The sequence below is a fragment of the Geotrypetes seraphini genome, chromosome 4, assembly GCF_902459505.1.
Source record: "Geotrypetes seraphini chromosome 4, aGeoSer1.1, whole genome shotgun sequence".
In the NCBI taxonomy this organism is placed as follows: Eukaryota; Metazoa; Chordata; class Amphibia; order Gymnophiona; family Dermophiidae; genus Geotrypetes; species Geotrypetes seraphini.
Window position 1 is genome coordinate 107569093 of NC_047087.1, and position 20091 is coordinate 107589183.

General features: G+C 46.6%; 1 pseudogene; it reads left to right on the top strand.

Moving 5' to 3' along the window:
- Positions 1 to 397: 397 nt before the first annotated feature.
- On the top strand, positions 398 to 13524 carry LOC117359698 (annotated as a pseudogene).
- The last annotated feature ends 6567 nt before the right edge of the window (positions 13525 to 20091 follow it).

A 20091-nucleotide genomic window follows, 5' to 3' on the forward strand; every position in this document is an offset into this window, starting at 1 on the left:
AGTTTAAAGTACAAGAATCTGTATCAGTTTAATTCTGTCCTGGAGTGGCCACCTCTGGTAAGTAGGAATTGATCATTCCTATTCTCTTTTCTCCTGCCTAGTAAGCCACTTGATCCGTCACTGAAGTTGCGGGGAGGAAATATAGGACCTGTGTTTCACTGTTTTGGGTAACAGATATTACTGGCATGTGTACTGTGTGATTGAGACGTCCTTGGGACAAAGCAAGTGTGGTCTTCCTAGTACTGCGTTTCCCTCGTCCGGCGACGGGCAGGGCCAGGAACGGGAGAAAGTGTTTTTGTCCTCCATTGCATGATGGGGGGAAGTCAGTCTGTTTATGGGGATCCCCTTGAAACAATGTTAGCTAACTTTAGGAGAGGATTTGTAACTGGTTCCGATTATGGTACCAAACTTGAAAAATCAACCCTTACCCACTGCCCCACCTTCTTATTCGGAGGCACTGCCGCTGGTACCTCACCCTAATTTTGATCCCCCTGTTCAACAACCTACTGTCCCTCAGCCCATACCCAGTCCTAACCCTGCATCTCTTGTTCAAGCCGCAGCTTCCTTTGCACAACACCTGCCCAACATATCAGTCCATGAGAACATATACCTGTCTCTAGACACCCACTCCATTTCTGATGATTCCCCTATTAGCCACCAGCTGCGAACTGATCCTCCTTCCCTGATTCCCTTGAGAAGATGTCCGAGACAGGAAATTTTAGATACTGACCATTTAGCCATGCCCCTCCGCCAAGTTCCTGTCACTAACCCATTATCGCCAGTACCCAGCATTGACAAACCCTCTCTCTCTGTGTCTGACTTCCTTAATGACCTCGATCCGACCATTTGGGCTGAGTCTGAGTCTCCTGGACTGGCATCTAACATCCCTCCTTTTGTTGTCACTCTGAAAGCCTCTGCTAAACCTGTTTCTATTAAGCAGCATCGTATTTCTCAGGCTGCACTCCAGGGAATACACATACACTTTCAACTACTGTGGGTTTTTGGTCCCTTGTAAGTCACCTTGGAACACCCCCTTACTTCCAGTTCTGAAGCCAGGAGACCTTCCCAATTATTGTCCAGTTCAAGATTTGTGGGCTATTAACCGCCTCACTGAGGATATTCACCCCACTGTCTCCAACCCTTACACTCTTTAGGGCTGGCTTTCCCTTCTGCCACACACTTTACTGTCCTTGATCTTAAGAATGCCTTTTCTGTTGCCGTCTGGCCCACTCCAGCCAGCCCATCTTTGCCTTTCAATGGGAAACCCACACACAGGCCAAGTCTCCCAAGTAACCTGGACCCACCTCCCCCAGGCTTTTAAAATTAGCCCCATCCTGTTCAGCACTGCTTTTGCTTCTGACCTGACTCAGTTCTCCCCCTCATCGGATTCACTGGTCTTACAATATATGGATGACCTTCTCCTCTGTTCCCTGTCTGCCTCTGCCTGTCGGGAAGACACCCGCTGTCTCCTCCGGTTCTTTCTTCAGTGTGGGTACCTTGTATCCCTCCGCAAAGCCCAGTTGTGCCAGCCCCGTGTTACTTACCTCGGCTTCCACATCACTCAGGGCACCAGGACCCTTCCCCAGTCTCGTGTCCAGGCAATCTGTAGTCTCCCACCACCCCATGACCGCAAGAGCCTCCGTACTTTCCTTGGTATTGCTGGTTATTCCAGGACAAGCAGGCAGGTATTCTCACAAGTGGGTGATGTCATCCGACAGAGCCCCAGCACGGACGTCTCACAAGCATATTTTGCTTGAAGAAACTCAGAAGTTTCGAGATGCCCGCACCGCGCATGCGCCAGTGCCTTCCCGCCTGATGCTCCGGGCATGTCTCCTCAGTTCTTTTCTTTCCACGGAGCTGAGAAGTCTTACTTCAATTCTGCACTGACTAAATCCCTCTTTCTGCCTTCTAATTGCCGCGGTTTTGAGTTTATTTTACTCTTTTCCGTGTGTTTTATTGTTTTATTGTTCTTTTAAAAAAAAAAAAATTTCTTCCACAGATTTCGCCGGGTTGGCCGCGTGGCTCAGGCCCCGCGTCTTCGATCTCGCGGCGGAACTTTTTCGGCCTATGTCCCGGCCGATCACCGGTTTTAAAAAGTGTAGCAAGTGCCAGCGCGCAATTTCGCTGACGGACCCGCATCGACGCTGTCTTCAGTGTCTTGGTCCGGAACATTTCCCGAGATCGTGCCGGCCTTGCTCTACACTCACAGCGCGCTCGTTTAAGTGTCGCTGTTTGTTGTGGGAGTCGATGTTCAAGATGGAAGCTGCGAAGGAACCTTCGGCTTCGACTTCGATGGCTGCTTTGCCTGCTCGAGTGAAACCAGCCGCGACTCCACCTACTCCAGGTCTGCTGAAACCAGCTTCCTTTGCTCCGGCTTCGACCCCGACCCCTGTGCTAGTGCCTTCCTCCGTCTCTCCGGATCAGGTACCGCCTGCCACCGTTCCACCAGTGGTTCTCAAAGTGCCGAAAGCTTCTAAGCAAAAGCACTCGACCACCAAGGAGCACGAAGACCGTGCTGGAGGACCTCCTTTCGGTGCGGATCCCTCCATATTGGCTTCAATGCGGTCCCTGTTGGAAGCTCAATTTGTTGAGCTTATGCAAACCATGGGACCGAGGTTAATTGCCTCCATCCAGGGTGACCTCCCGGTTCCGATTCCGGGGGGCGGTTCGCCCCCCCCTTCCGCCTCGTCAATCGATCTCGTTGCTGGACGAGGGGGAGCGACGGGCGGCGGCCGGCCCCTCGAGGCGGGCCTCCTTTAGCGATATGCCTCCTTTAGAACCTATCACCCCTCCAGCTCAGGAGGTCTGGCATTCCTCTATGGGTAATCAAAGTCCTGGGCATCGCAAGTCTCAGGAGGAATTCTTCCGTACTCCTTACCAGACTTGGACTGCAGCTCATGAGGAGTCAAACCCTCCGACTCTCCGTTCCACAGCATCGAGTCCCATCTATTCGCTAGAGGCGTCGGGGGACCATGCTAAGCATCGACATTCTCGATCACCCTCCAGGCATCGTGAGGGCCATCGGTCCCGACATTCTTCCCGGCACTCGTCGCAGCATTCTGAGGTTTCGCCGCAAAAGAAGCTGCCACGTGTGGGATACTCGTCTTCGGATGTGTCCCCTCCGCGTGGACCGGAGTATGGGGAACCCAGTTCTGCTTTTTCCCCCTGTAGATCCCAGGTGTCTGTGGACCCCGAGGCCTCCACTTCGTCCAGCCCTTCTCGGGGTCTGGTACCGGCAGATCAATTGTCTTTTTCTTCCTTTCTTCGCCAGATGGCGGATGACCTGGATATTACCTTGGACTCTGGATCTCGGTACTCCAAGGAATACCTTGACACCATGCATCTGCCCCATCCTCCTGCGGAGTCTCTTCGACTACCTCTCCATAAGCTCCTTGATCAGACGTTTATGAGATGTTTTGAGACACCATATTCCATTCCTGCGGTGCCAGGCAAGTTGGATGCACGTTACCGCACGGTTCATCACAAGGGGTTCGAGGGCTCTCAACTCTCTCACCAATCCCTGTTGGTCGAGTCCTCCCTCAAGCGGTCTCATCCTTCTCAGGTCTATGCCTCAGTACCTCCGGGATGCGAGGGCAGAACCATGGATAAATTTGGGAGACGTGTTTACCAGAACTCGATGATGATCTCCCGTGTTCTAAACTATAACTTTCATTTTGCAACGTATTTGGAGTTCTTCCTGCCTGTGCTTCGGAAGTTCACCCCTTACATTGAGTCACAGGCTCGCTTCGAATTCGAAGAGGTGGTGGCTTCGCTGTTCCAGCTGCGTCTCCAGCTGATGCAGTCCTCTTACGATGCTTTTGAGATTGCGGCACGGGGTTCCGCCTGTTCCGTGGCTATGCGTCGCTTGGCGTGGCTTCGGACCATCGACATGGATCCGAACCTGCAGGACAGACTCGCCAACGTGCCTTGTGCTGGGGCGGACTTGTTTGACGAGTCCATGGAGACAGTGACCAAGAAGTTGTCTGACCATGAAAAGTCGTTTCAGTCCATCCTTCGGCCCAAACCTAAGCCTCAACAGTCTCGACCGGCCCGACCGCCCTTGATCTATCAGAGGCGTTACACTCCGAGACAGCCGTCGAAGAGGCAGCCTCCTCAGAAGACTCAGCAGAAACCTCAGCCTCCTGCTGTGCCCAAGGCTCCTCAGCCTTTTTGACTCTCTCTCAGGGAGCATAACCGATCTCGTTCTGCATCTTCCTGTTTTTCCCATCGGGGGTCGCCTCCATCATTTTATTCATCAAAGGGAGGCTATTACCACCGACCTCTGGGTGCTTTCCATCGTAAAAGACGGATACTCTCTTCAATTCCATCGGGTCCCTCTGGACCACCCTCCAAGAGAGTATCCTTCCAACTTGACCCAGACCGCCGTTCTTCTTCAGGAAGCTCAGGTTTTGCTCCGGCTTTGGGCAGTCGAGCCGGTACCTGTGGACCAACACAACCGGGGGTTTTACTCTCGGTACTTCCTCGTCCCGAAGAAGACGGGCGACCTGCGACCCATTTTGGACCTTCGGGTCCTCAACAAATTTTTGGTCAAGGAGAGGTTCCGCATGCTGACCCTTGCTTCCCTCTACCCCCTACTCGAGCAGAATGATTGGCTATGCTCTCTGGATCTCAAGGAGGCCTACACTCACATTTCCATTCATCCGGCCTCACGCAAGTTCCTCAGATTTCGGATGGGACATCTACATCTGCAGTATCGAGTGTTTCCATTCGGCCTCTCCTCGTCTCCCAGAGTCTTCACGAAGTGTCTGGTGGTGGTGGCCGCTGCACTCCGGAACAGGGGTCTTCAGGTATTTCCCTACCTCGACGACTGGCTCATCAAGGCCCCCTCAGCCCCAGAGGTCATATCGGCGACCCTGGCTACCATTTGCTTCCTGCAGAGTTTGGGCTTCGAGATCAACTTTCCCAAGTCTCATCTTCAGACCGCCCAGTCTCTCCCCTTCATCGGGGCGGTCCTGGATACCATTCGTCTCAGAGCGTTCCTTCCTCCTCAACGCATGGAGACCCTTCTTCATCTCTGCCAGTCTGTATCTTCTCGCCAGTCCATATCGGCGAGACACATGATGGTTCTCCTGGGCCACATGGCCTCTACAGTTCATGTGATGCCTTTTGCCAGACTTCATCTCAGGATTCCTCAGTGGACCCTGGCTTCTCAGTGGACTCAGGTGTCAGACCCGTTGACTCGACACATCATAGTCACTCCTGCTCTTCGGCAGTCTCTGCTTTGGTGGATGACCTCTTCGAATCTATCCAGAGGTTTACTTTTTCAATCTCCTCCCCACCAGAAGGTCATCACGACCGATTCATCGACCTATGCCTGGGGAGCTCATCTGGATGGTCTTCACACTCAGGGGTTCTGGACCAGTGCGGACAGACTCCATCAAATCGATCTTCTAGAGCTCAGAGCCATCTTCAATGCTCTTCAAGCTTTTCAACATCTGCTTCAGGACATGGTGGTCCTCATTCGCACAGACAATCAGGTCGCCATATATTATGTCAACAAGCAGGGGGGCACGGGCTCGGCCTCCCTCTGCCAGGAAGCTCTCAGAGTCTGGGATTGGGTGGTTCGCCACAATACCTTCCTCAAAGCTGTCTACATCCAGGGGAAGGACAATGTCTTGGCGGACAACTTAAGTCGCCTCCTCCAGCCTCACGAATGGACGCTCCATTCCAGGCCCCTTCATCAGATCTTTGCACAATGGGGTCGCCTCAGATAGACCTCTTTGCTGCTCCCAAAACTTCAAACTGCCTCAATTTTGCTCCAGGATCTACACTCCTCATCGCCTCGAGGCGGATGCCTTTCTGCTGGATTGGGGGAATCGCTTTCTGTATGCGTTTCCTCCATTTCCTCTCATTCAAAAGACTCTGGTCAAACTGAAGTCTGACCATGCCACCATGATTCTAATAGCTCCTCGGTGGCCCAGACAACCTTGGTTCTCCCTTCTACTTCAACTCAGCAGCAGGGAGCCGTTCCTTCTTCCAGTGTTTCCTTCACTGCTTACTCAGCATCAAGGAGCTCTGCTCCATCCCAACCTGCAGTCTCTCCACCTGACAGCTTGGTTCCTCTCAACGTAACTCCTCACCAGTTTTCACAGGCGGTGAGGGATGTCTTGGAGGCTTCCAGGAAGCCTGCTACTCGTCAATGCTACTCCCAAAAATGGACTAGATTTTCTACATGGTGTATTTCCAATTCTAAGGAGCCTCAGCGCGCTTCCCTAGCTTCTGTATTGGACTATCTTTTACACCTGTCTCAGTCTGGCCTCAAGTCTACATCTATTCGAGTCCACCTGAGTGCTATTGCGGCTTTCCATCAGCTTCTACAAGGGAAACCCCTCTCTGCTCATCCTGTGGTTTCCAAATTCATGAAAGGGCTTTTCCATGTCAATCCTCCTCTCAAACCTCCTCCAGTAGTTTGGGATCTCAATGTTGTCCTTTCTCAACTTATGAAACCTCCTTTTGAGCCTCTCAACAAGGCTCCTCTAAAGTTTCTCACTTGGAAAGTGGTTTTTCTGGTGGCCCTCACGTCTGCTCGCAGAGTCAGCGAGCTTCAGGCCTTGGTGGCGGACCCGCCTTTCACAGTATTCCATCATGACAAGGTGGTCCTACGCACTCATCCGAAATTCCTGCCTAAAGTGGTCTCTGAATTTCATCTCAATCAGTTGATTGTACTTCCTGTGTTTTTTTCCAAAGCCTCATTCTCATCCTGGAGAATCTGCTCTTCATACTCTGAACTGTAAACGTGCTTTGGCTTTCTACCTGGATCGCACCAAACCACACAGAACTGCTCCTCAACTTTTCGTCTCCTTTGATCAGAACAAGTTGGGACGCCCTGTCTCGAAGCGTACCATCTCCAACTGGATGGCGGCTTGCATCTCTTTTTGCTATGCCCAGGCTGGATTACCCCTCCCCTGTAAGGTCACAGCCCATAAGGTCAGAGCAATGGCGGCCTCTGTAGCCTTCCTCAGATCGAGACTGATTGAGGAGATTTGTAAGGCTGCCACTTGGTCCTCGGTTCATACATTCACCTCTCATTATTGTCTGGATACTTTCTCCAGACGGGATGGACAGTTTGGCCAAACAGTGTTACAAAATTTATTCTCCTAAGTTGCCAACTCTCCCACCATCCCATTGAGGTTAGCTTGGAGGTCACCCACTTGTGAGAATACCTGCCTGCTTGTCCTGGGATAAAGCAATGTTACTTACCGTAACAGTTGTTATCCAGGGACAGCAGGCAGCTATTCTCACGTCCCACCCACCTCCCTCTCTGCTAGCTACCTGAACTGAGGAGATACGCCCGGAGCATCGGGCGGGAAGGCACTGGCACATGCGCGGTGCGGGCATCTCGAAACTTCTGAGTTTCTTCAAGCAAAATATGCTTGTGAGACGTCCGTGCCGGGACTCTGTCGGATGACATCACCCACTTGTGAGAATAGCTGCCTGCTGTCCCTGGATAACAACTGTTACGGTAAGTAACATTGCTTTACTGCCGTATCTGGATCCCTGATTTCTCCTCATTTCCCGTCCCCTATATCAGTCTACTAAGAGTACTGACTTGGACCCCTTTACTTGGACTACATCACAGGAACAATCCTTCCGTTGTCTTCAGAGACTCCTCACTCAGGCCCCGGCTCTTGGCCTCCCTGACCCTTCTAAACCCGTTGCCGCCGTTTCTGATCTCCTGTAGCATGCTAACAAACTTACTTTCGGTCAACATGTCGCCCTTTTTGTTCCTCACTGTGTCACCAATCTCTTAGCATATAAAGGTTCCCTCTGGCTCACCAATTAGCGCCTCCTCAAGTATCAGGCGCTACTCTGCGAAAATCTTGAGGTCTCACTTGCTGTCTCATCCCTCCTGGACCCCTCCACTCTACTCCCAGTCTCCCCTAATCCTGTTACACATAATTGTCTTGACACTATGGATCTTGTTTATTCCTCTCGTCCAGATCTCACTGACATTCCTCTTAGGGACCCTGATCTTACCCTTTTCACAGATGGCAGCTCCTCTGTCACACCTTCCGGTACCCGAGTAGCTGGCTATGCAGTAGTTACTGCTACTTCTCCCTTGCTGATGGGGCCCCTCCCCACCGGTACATCTGCCCAGGAAGCTGAACTGTATGCTCTCATGTCTGCCCTGCGGTATGCTGATTCCAAGTCCTGCAATATATATACTGATTCTAAATATGCCTTCCTTACCTTGCACGCCCACAGGGCCACCTGGAAACATCGGGATTTCAATACCGCCTCTGGTCACCTGATCAACCATGCCCCCCCCTTTTCCTCGACCTTCTTGGTAAGTAGGAATTGATCATTCCTATCCTGTCTCTTTTCTCCTGCCTAGTAAGCCACTTGATCCATCGCTGAAGTTGCGGGGAAGAAATATAGGACCTGTTTCACTGTTTTGGGTAACAGATATTACTGGCGTGTGTACTGTGTGTGATTGAGACGTCCTTGGGACAAAGCGAGTGTGGTCTTCCTAGTACTGCGTTTCCCTCGTCCGGCGACAGGCAGGGCCAGGAACGGGAGGAAGTGTTTTTGTCCTCCATTGCACGATGGGGGGAAGTCAGTCTGTTTATGGGGATCCCCTTGAAACAATGTTAGCTAACTTTAGGAGAGGATTTGTAACTGATTCCGATTATGGTACCAAACTTGAAAAATCAACCCTTACCCACTGCCCCACCTTCTTATTCGGAGGCACTGCCGCCGGTACCCCACCCTAATTTTGATCCTCCTGTTCAACAACCTACTGTCCCTCAGCCCATACCCAATCCTAACCCTGCATCTCTTGTTCAAGCCGCAGCTTCCTTTGCACAACCCCTGGCCAACATATCAGTCCATGAGAACATATACCTGTCTCTAGACACCCACTCCATTTCTGATGATTCCCCTATTAGCCACCAGCTGCGAACTGATCCTCCTTCTCTGATTCTGATCTGCAGACAGAACATGGACCACATTCCCAACCCTACAATGGTCTGATTTGAACCGACTATACAAAAAATACAGCCACACCTCATGCGACTTGAACTACTGCCCATCGTATCTGCTTACAAATGCCTCCCTTAAATTCAAAACCAACCTCATGCAATGGATTCAAAGCACTCTCATAGAAGGTCAATTCCCACAAGATCTTGGAGAGATCATAATCACACCCCTACTGAAAGATCAAAAAGGCCCTATAGACGCTCCTACCAACTACAGACCTATCGCTTCGATCCCATTATATGTCAAACTGATTGAAGGACTTGTGGCTCAATACCTCACCAACTACCTATTTGACCATAATATACTTCACTCCTCTCAATCAGGATTTAGATCTCACCACAGCACGGAAACACTACTAGCAACACTACTAGACATAGCCCGACAACACCTCAGTAAAGGACACAGGATCCTAATTATCCAACTAGATCTTTCCGCCGCCTTCGATCTAGTCGATCACACCATATTACTCCAGATACTTGATGCAATCGGGATCTCAGGGGTGGTTTACAATTGGTTCCAAGGATTCCTTAAAACAAGAACGTACAGAGTTAAGACAAACAACACGAAATCTAACCCATGGTCAAATCCATGCGGAGTCCCGCAGGGGTCACCACTATCGCCCATTCTATTCAATCTCTTCATCTCCTCCCTCGGCACCACTTTAGACAACCTAAATGTAACATCATTCAGCTACGCAGATGACATAACTATTCTCCTCCCCTTTGAAATCAAAGACCACACCTCAACAGGACACCTGGAAATAATTCTGGATGAAGTAGAAAAATGGATGACAAACCACAAACTGAAACTAAACTCGGACAAAACCAAATTCCTAATGCTTGAAACGGACAAAAACCCATCCATAACAGACCTAGAAATTAAAGCAACCAAATACCCAATCCAGACCTCACTCAGAATCTTGGGAGTGCTGATAGACAGATGCTGCACTATGCAGACCCAAATCAACAAAACTACCCAAAAAGCATTCTTCACAATGCGCAACTTAAGAAAAATAAGGAAATTCTTTGACAAAGAACACTACAGGATAATTGTACAATCCCTGGTACTAGGTCTCGTGGACTACTGCAATATCCTTTATCTACCATGCCCCACAAACATGATCAAAAAACTTCAAACTGTTCAGAACACAGCCCTTAGACTAATTTACTCACTCGGAAAATTTGACCACATCACCAATGCCTACCTAGACTCACACTGGCTACCGATTCGAGCCAGAATTCAATTCAAACTATACTGTCTACTCTTCAAAGTAATTAACGGTACTGCACCCACCTACCTAAATGACCGCCTAAACCGTAACCTTCCAACCAGAACAAGAAGAACACTGACATCATTCACATACCCACCACTCAAGGGTACTCACCGCAAAAAGCTTTATGATAGCCTCCTGGCAACACATGCTGCAAAACTCGAACCTTCCATCACCAGATTGTTAACCACAACATCAGACCTCAAGACATTCCGTAAAGAAATCAAAACACTGCTGTTCAAAAAGCATGTACAATCTACCTAACCTCCCTCACCCCATCCCCCAAGAAACCAAAACACTGCCGTCCAAAACATCTTCCGATGTTATTAAGTCTTTACTATCATTCTGTTATTAAGTCTCTATCCTCAAACTGTATTCTCTATTGTCATGTACCATCCTGGAAATGTCCAGTTCTCTTCTTATGTAATCCGCTTTGAACCGCAAGGTACAAGCGGAATAATAATCACTAATGTAATGTAATGTAATGTAATGTAATGTAATGATTCCCTTGAGAAGATGTCAAAGACAGGAAATTTTAGATACTGACCATTTAGCCATGCCCCTCCGCCAAGTTCCTGTCACTAACCCATTATCGCCAGTACCAAGCATTGACAAACCCTCTCTCTCTGTGTCTGACTTCCTTAATGACCTTGATCCGACCATTTGGGCTGAGTCTGAGTCTCCTGGACTGGCAACTAACATCCCTCCTTTTGTTCATCTAGGGAGGTGGGCTTTGTTTCTATTCATTTGTTTACAGATGGGATAGTAGTAAACATCCAGATCTTCAGAGGAGCTGCTGGTTCCATACAAGTGACAGGACAGCAAGAAAGTAGCAATACTGGCGAAAACTGTTTTTTTAAAAAGTACTTTATTTTTGTGTGCACACATATATACACTTTTTGTATTTTATTGAACTATGGGTCTGAGAAATCCTCTCTGGTTTTAAGACAAAAAACTTACCTGTGGTCCTGGATATCATGAAAGAAAGTTGGTATTAAGTTGAGAGGCATAACAGGCTTGTTTGAGGTTTGAATATGATCACTAACTATAATGGTATAAACAATGTAAATTTGAATGGTAAATTAGCTTTGCTATTCAATTATATAAATATAATACCTTGTTTAAACAACATCTAATAACTATTGTTGCACATACCTTTCTTATTTCTAATCTTTTTTTTTTTTATTTAATATTTATTGAATTTTTCAATATAATCAAGCATAAAACTTGTACAGAAAGGAAATTCAGCATGAAATTAATACAATTGAAAAGATATATAAAAGAATATCAAATATAAGCATAAATTTCTACTCAAGTCCTCAATCAGATCCAAGAGGGGTAATAGGCGAATCAAAGAAATTATATTTAAACCAAGCAATAACTAGTTGAATGAGATTAAAGCACCCTTTCTTAAACTAAGCACTTTCTTTCTCCAGAGGTGCAGTTGAGAGAAAGGTTGTCAGTTGAGATGGCTCAAAGAAAACATATTTATGAGAATGATAATTAACAACACATTTACATGGATGTCGCAAGTAAAAGGTCGCCCCCAGAGATATAACACCAGGTTTCCTTAACAAAAATTCTCGTCTCCTTCTCTGTGTATCCCTAGCCAAATCTGGGAACATCTGAATTTTACAACCTAAAAATTCTTTGTGTTTATTTTTAAAGAAGAGTCTCAGCAACCAGTTTTTATCTGGTGCGAGAGCTACTGTCAAAAGTAAAGTGGCTGGGGTCATCAATTCTCTATCAGACGTTTCCAAAATATTAGATATGTTCATTAAATCAGGTCCCATTTTCTGTTGTTGTTGGTCTTGAGTTTTATTTGGAAGGTAATAGACCTGCGTAAATGGTGGTAACAACTCTTCAGAAAGTTCCAATACTTCCGTCATATAACGTTTCAACATTTCCCTTGGGGCTATCATAGGAACCCTAGGGAAATTTATCAGTCTGAGATTATTATTACGAGAGAAATTTTCCATTGCCTCCATCTTCCTTCTTAGGTTAGTATTGTCTTTAATTAATGTCTCAGTAATTTGTTGGGAGACTTTTAATTCTTGACAGACATTCTGTACTGAAGTTTTTGAGTCCTCAAGTCCAGTCTTTAAATTTTTAATCTCAATTTCATGGTTATTAAGTTTCTTTTCTAATTGTTGTAGTTGTGGGTTTATAGATCTTGCCAAATTGGCCACAAGATCCCACAGAGAATCTAATGTAACCTCTCGGGGCTTCTCAATTTGAAAAAGTTGTAAAGGTTGTAATTTTAATTTGGTTAGCTCACCCTCTGGCAGCGTGTCTCCTACAGCAGTCTGTCGAATTCTCTCATCCCCCACCGCTTCCTCCTCAGTCTCCTCGCTCAGACTCCTCTGCACCAGCAGGGAGTCCTGCCACACAGTTCCCCCGTTGTTCTCCTTAGCCTCCGGGAGGAGGTGAACTCCGACCTCAGGAAGTACCTCCTCTCGCGGGGAACTGGTTGACTGAGGGCGTGGGGGAGGTGCCCTTACTTCGGGACTCAACGATGTCTCCGGCCCCATGGAGAGCGACACAGATGCGCCTCCACCATGCGTCTCCCGCGGGGAACTCCCCGAAGCTATCGGCGTGCCCTGCATTCTCCTCATCAGGTCCTCGATGTTTCCGAAGACGGCCGTTCTGGAGCGCTGCGAGGCTCCAGCAGCGCTGAGTCCCCTCCTCTTCGGCATTATAAACCAGGTAAATAATTACAGTAGACAAAGATATTTTAAGGAGCTTCAGGGAGAGTGAAGCTCAAACAACTCCTCGTGCGGCCATCTTGGATCTACGCTATCCTCTTATTTCTAATCTTAATGTATATTTTCTGTAAACCGCTTAGAACCTAACGGATGTAGCGGTATATAAGAAATAAATTACATTACATTACATTACATTACATACCTATTTAGTTTTCTCTCACCCTCAATTGTTATTGTTTTTTTAAGTTGCAACAGATAAATACAAATATTTAAATATTTAACCTCTGTGTTGGTGTGACTTGAAGGGGAAACCTATTGAAACATCTGATCGTGATTATAACATCTCATACAGACCTGGGAACGTCGGAGTGTCCTGGACCTCTCTTCAACAAGAGGCCTGTGTTTCACAGATACCTGGGAGCCTTTCTGGAGTACTATAACCCCTTTGGCCAGGAGTCGAATTTTGAATTGCTGACTGTGATGTTCTTCTGTTCTTGTTTACTTTCAATTATCTTCCAGTATACTGTTTTGTTCTTTGATGCTTAGTGATGGTGGGACTCCGGGAGGGGGTGGGTGGAGGAAGGGAAGTTTGTATTTTTGAAAACTATGTTTGAGTTCTGTTTATTGGATGAAACTGTTGAATCTGTGTACTTTTCTTTGCTCAATAAAAATCATTTAAACATAATATCTCATACATTTAATTGTAATAATTAAATTGTAATGCAATTAAATCATATCACCACTAGGGGATATTACAATAGGACCCAATATAGTGCTAATATGGCCATGGATGTCAGAGTTTCCCTCACTTCTTTTCTCTTACCAGCAAGTTCTTCTCAATCAGGAACACTGCCATCTTCTATCTCCCTTATATTAATCTTCCTTTTCAAGATCCTTTCTGTTCCCTCCCTCCTTCTCTGACATGATCCTTCTCCATCTTCATACATGCCAAAGGTTCTCCTTCATCTACTCAGCTGCCAGTGTCCACTCCATCTTGCTCTGCTCTTGGACTCCTCTTTGTCTCTCCCTTTCTTTTCTTTAGGTTTGCCTTCAACTGTTCCCTCTTTCTCTTAACTGACTCCCTTAACCTTTCAGTATGTATTAGCAAAAGATGAGCTACATTGAGGCAGTCACTGTTTAAATTACATTAAAATACATTCCTAGAGCACAATACCTTCCCGATTGATGCGGTTTATATCACTTGGAAATACAAAATAAATATAATCTTCTTTACTTTCCTAAGGATTTTACAAAAAGAGATGTCTTTAATAGTTTTTGGAAATGCATATATGAAATCGAAGAAGCAAACAAAATACGCAATTCTGAATCCCAACTAGCAGCCTGTTATGCAATTGATATCCTCGTACTGGAGGGAACATAAGCAATAAAGTTATCCTTAGTGGACGACCCGCCTTCAAAAATATAAATTGTTGTATTATATAACCAGGTGCCTGACCAATGATGGCTTTATAACAGAGCGTCCCAAATTTAAACCAAACCCTGGCCTCAAAAGGCAGCCAATGGAATTATCTTTAGTATGGCGTAACATGATCTGATTTCTCCAAATCAAAATTCAGATGCACAGCAGCATTCTGGATTTTGTGCAATCTATGCAAATTTGACTGAAGACCTGCCAAATGAAATGAATTACAGTAGTCCAGTATACTAAGTACCAGAGATTGGACCAGTATTCTGAATGAATGGGACTAATAAAAGACTTAATTGTGCGTAAGTTCAATATTCAATGCTTAGGTATTTAAACGTCTTTATCATATCCCCCCTCTCCTGCCTTTTCTCTAAAGCAGGGGTGTCAGTCTCTCCTCGAGGGCCGCAATCCAGTCGGGTTTTCAGGATTTCCCCAATGAATATGCATGAGCTCTATTTGCATGCACTGCTTTCATTGTATGCTAATAGATCTCATGCATATTCATTGGGGAAATCCTGAAAACCCGACTGAATTGCAGCCCTTGAGGAGGGACTTTGACACCCCTGCTCTAAAGTATACATATTGAGATCTTTAAGTCTATCCCCATTCGCTTTAGAATGAAGACCACGCACCATTTTAGTAGCCTTCCTCTGGACCAACTTCATCCTTTTTATATCTCACTAGAGTCTTATACAGAGGCATCAAAATCTCCTTTTTCTTACTGGTCATATCTCTTCCTATGCACACTAATATCTTTCTAGCTTTTGCCATCATCTTTCAACCTTTTTGGCCACCTTAAGATCATCACATACAATAACACCCTAGTCCTGCTCTTTTGTTGTGCACATAAGTTCTTCACCCCTAAACTGTACCATTTCTATGGGTTTTTGCAGCCCAAATACATGACTTTCTTAGCATTAAATTTTAGCTGCCACATTTCAATCCATTCTTCAGGCTTCACTAGGTCTTTATTCATGTTATTCACACATTCTGGGGAGGAAGGAAGAGTATAGCACAGTGGGTTCAAACCTATGCTGCTTCTTGTGACCCTGGGCAAGTCACTGAATCCCCCACTGCTCCAGGTACAGAGAGGGAGAAATGCTTTGAGTACCTGAATAAATTAATGTAAACTGTTCTCAGCTTCCTGGGAGAAAAGTATAGAAAACTGAATAAATACTCTATTGCAGATTTTGGTATCATCCTCAAAAAGGTAAATCATACCTGACAACCCTTCAGCAATATCACTTATAAAAACGTAAAAAAGAACAGGCCCAAGAACAGAAACTTTAGATACCCCACTGGTGACATCCCTTTCCTCAGAGCGATCTCCATTGACCACTACCCTCTGTCGTCTTCCACTCAACCAGTTCCTAACCTAGCCTGTCACTTTGGGGCTGGGTCACACATGCAGAATATGGACAGACCCTCACCTGATAAAGCAAAGGGAACTAGTGGCATAGTGAGGATAGGTGGCACGCCACTACACCCTCCTTTTTGCCCCCCACTCCTTCCCTGCCACACTCGAGCTCTCCCTTCCCCTGCACCTCTTTAAATCTTTACTAGTGTTAGCAGTACTCCTAGATCCTTCTCCTTTCTTGGGCCACAGTATTATGGACAAAGTAGTGACAGACTTGATAGAAAACATGGTATATCTAGGGGTGTAGCCAGTCCTGCCATTTTGGATGGGCCCAGATATGTGGGTGGACCCTTTCCCACCCCCATACATATGTACATACATAATTTTTAACTTTCCCCTCTGCCCCTGCATCCATCTCTCCCTCTCTCTTCCCTTCCACCCCCTCTGCCCCTACTCACATCTTCATCTTTCTCCATCTTTTCTGCCCCAAATCAGCATCTGCTCCTCTGGGGGCCCAAGGCCTGGCATCTGTCCATCTCCATCTGAGCCATCCCTGTCTACCTCAGAAATGTTGCAAGTGACGGTTTCTATAGGCCCTGCAGACTTCCCTCTACTATATCCTTGCCAGTGAGTAAACAGGAAGTGACATCATCAAGGGCAAGATGCGGTAGAGGGAAGCCGGCAGGGATGATGCAGATTGCCTAGGTGATTCTTATGAGTTAGACCTAGGAGTCTCAAAGAGATGGACAGATGCTGGGATATGAGAAGATGAATGGGAGAGAGGGGAGTGAGGTATTTTGGGCCATTGGCTATCTCCTTACCTCTTCTCCCATTGTGTGCATTTTCTTTGTCAGTAATAAGCACAGGAAGGCAATAAGAAGCAACTGCAGAGAACCTGGTGTATGCTTACTGTGGCCCTGAGCTTCTGATTTGTATCACTGCAGGTATCCTGGCTTTCAAAGGGGGAGGTGGAGGTGGAGGCAGAGGAAGTTTAAACTTTCATATATGATAAAGCTTGGGAAGTTCTGCATTCTGGACTCTAGGGTAAATGACTTCAGGCTTCATTTACAGTAATATTTTTTACTTTAATAAATGCATACTTATCCTCCTTTAAGATCCACATATAACCAGATGTTGAATAGAGATGGGTTAAAACTTTTGTCATGACACAGCCATCCTGTGCCTTTAAGATTTGATGTGTGAATGAATGCCCTATGATTTAAGTTTATTGTACAGATGTATAGATAATATGACTAATACAGAACAGCATATTCATGAAAAAAATTCACCATATATTTGTAAGTGTCCTGCTCAAAACTGACACGTTCACACATTCCTACTGATTATACAGTAGAACTTTAACCAATAACAAAATCATTATTCTGGCACCCTACCCACATCTTTTAACCATCACATCTTTTTTTTTTTTTTTTTTTTACTGGACACAATTTAGATGCTTATAATGGAAAATAAATGAAGAAATGTAATTTATGTTCAAAATAGTACTAGTGTGATAAATCCACACAGGACTTTATTTTCTCAAGTCTACGGTTATAAAAAATAGAGCCTAAAAAAAAAAATAGAAGGGTAGTATTGATTGTGTACTCTGTGGAAATGTTCACTTCAGTGACTCAACTTCTTGGTTGAGATTCATCTCGGGTGTCATAGTATTGTCTGTATAACACCTCAAATTTCAATGTCTTCCTTGTATTTGTCAGTTTTTTGGTAACTCAGTTGGTCACCAGCCACAAAGTGGGCCTCAATATCCAAAAGGATAATACTCAATAAAAGATCAAAGCTCTAGTGAGTTTTATGTGCTATCATTGGCCTGCTACCAGAAAAACGCCAGAGACAAAAACTCCCACTAAAAAAGGGGGAGAAAAAATTCTCTGACCAAAAAAATGGCACTGGCTTGTAATTAAATAAAGCAATTACTCAATAAGGTCCTTATTCTATAAATGGTGCTTTAAGTTAGGTGCCTAACTTAATTGGTAAAGTCTTTTAAAAACTAAAATCATTTTTAAAAAATGTAGACACCTACCAGTGCCTACAAAAATGGTGCCTTCATTGCATCTATGGAGGCATCTTAGAATACCTAAGGTCAAAGTAGGCATTAGAGAATGACACGGTGAAAAAATTGGTCCCCGTCACCGCCCCGTCCCCGTCTCACCATCCCCGTCACCGCCCCGTCCCCGTCTCACCATCCCCGTCACCGCCCCGTCACCGCCACTGCCACCCCATTCACCGCCCCGTCACCGCCACTGCAATCCCATTCACTTTTCTTTATTTACGTATAAAGGAAACATTCTTTAAAACTTTAAAACTTAGTTAAATATTAGTTAATAACTATACAAAAACAAAACACGCAGAGAAAAAATTAATTAATAAAAATTCTCAAAACTGACACATTTTGATCACTAAATTTAAAATAGTTATTTTTCATACAGTTTTTCAATCACTAATCTTCCACCACCCCTGGGGCTAGCAATGCAAAAACAAACACGACATGTACTTTAAATGCTGCCGTGATTAGCATAGTGACCGCGGCTACGGCTGCAAGTCTCCCCTCCCCCCAGCGATCACGGCAGGAGGGCACCCAACCCCTCCTGTAGACCCCCCCAACGGCCCTCCCGACAATCGCAGCAGAAGGGTACCCAACCCCTCCTGCCGGTCCTCCCAATGGCCTCCCCTAAGATCGCCGGCAGGAGGGTACCCAACCCCTCCTGCTGGACCCCCCCCCCAACGAACCCTCCCACCCCGGAACCCCCTTAGTCTTACTTTCCAAGTTGGACCAGACGGCTCCTCACACGTATGGCCAGCAGGCTTGCCTCCATCCAAATGAGGCGGGCCTGCCCCTACCCTGCCCAACCCACAGGATCCTAGGGCCTGATTGGTCTAGGCACCTAAAGCCACTCCCGCTATAGGAGGGGCCTTAGGTGCTTGGGCCAATCAGGCCCTAGGATCCTGTGGGTTAAGAAGGGGAGGGGAGGGGCGGGCCCGCCTCATTTGGACGGAGGCAGGCCTGCTGGCCAGACGAGCGAGGAGCTGTCCGGTCCAACTTGGAAAGTAAGACTAAGGGGGTTCCGGGGTGGGAGGGTTCGTTGGGGGGGGGTCCAGCAGGAGGGGTTGGGTACCCTCCTGCCGGCAATCTTAGGGGAGGCCATTGGGAGGCAGGGGAGGGGAGGGGCGGGCCCGCCTCATTTGGACGGAGGCAGGCCTGCTGGCCAGACGAGCGAGGAGCTGTCCGGTCCAACTTGGAAAGTAAGACTAAGGGGGTTCCGGGGTGGGAGGGTTCGTTGGGGGGGAGTCCAGCAGGAGGGGTTGGGTACCCTCCTGCCGGCGATCTTAGGGGAGGCTATTGGGAGGACCGGCAGGAGGGGTTGGGTACCCTTCTGCTGCGATTGGCAGGAAGGGTTGATCTGACAAATGAGGAGCACGGTGAAACACAGGTAAATAGCGGTTCCTAGAAGGGGGTACATTGGCCCGCGGGGACAAACCTGTTCACCGTTTCCGCGGTCGGTGAATGGCCTTGTCCCCGTCACCGCAGCGACTGCTAGTTTTCTTCCCCGTTTTTGGCGGTGACCCGCGGCTTAAATGCGGTGGCCGCGGGTAAACCGTCACCGTGTCATTCTCTAGTAGGCATGGTTAACATCTGAAATCACCTTAGCATTTTAAGGCACCTCCATAGACATGATTCTCATCAAAGGTCGGCACTGGAAATGTAGGCCTTTAAAACCATGGTTACATTTCTGTAAATGGTGGAACTGAGTGACTGACTTGCCATTTTTTAAGTGGACACCGAAAATGGTGCTGTGTACAGAATCTAGACCTAAGTCACCAGGCACAAAAATTCAAAAAGATTAGAATTCATAAAGCAGTTACTTAACTGCAGAGCAGTCTTGTAGCTTTCAAAATTCCACAGCTTCAATATACATCCGTCAATGGCAATGCTCCCAATTTGTGCCTTTCAAACAATGATTGTAATCCACAAAATCACACGGTAAATTCTCAAATTCTCAACAAGAGACTTTGTAAAACCTTGTTTTGAGCGACGCTGCATCAGGAGAGAAACACCCTTTCAAATTTTCGATCTGCTCCAAATGGCCAAGATGACTCCGCTGCTCAAAAAGATGCTAGTGCTGACATGTGTCATGACGTTAAGCGCAAAACTTGAAAGTCTGAAAAATCTTTAAAGGGATACACAATGCGTGGACACCCAAGAGCAAAGTATAGCAGCCCAAATAACAATATACTCAGATCCCCTATTTCATTTGTAAAAGACTTTCCATTCTACCATTGAATTAAGGCTGGATGGTTCAACAGAATTTAATTC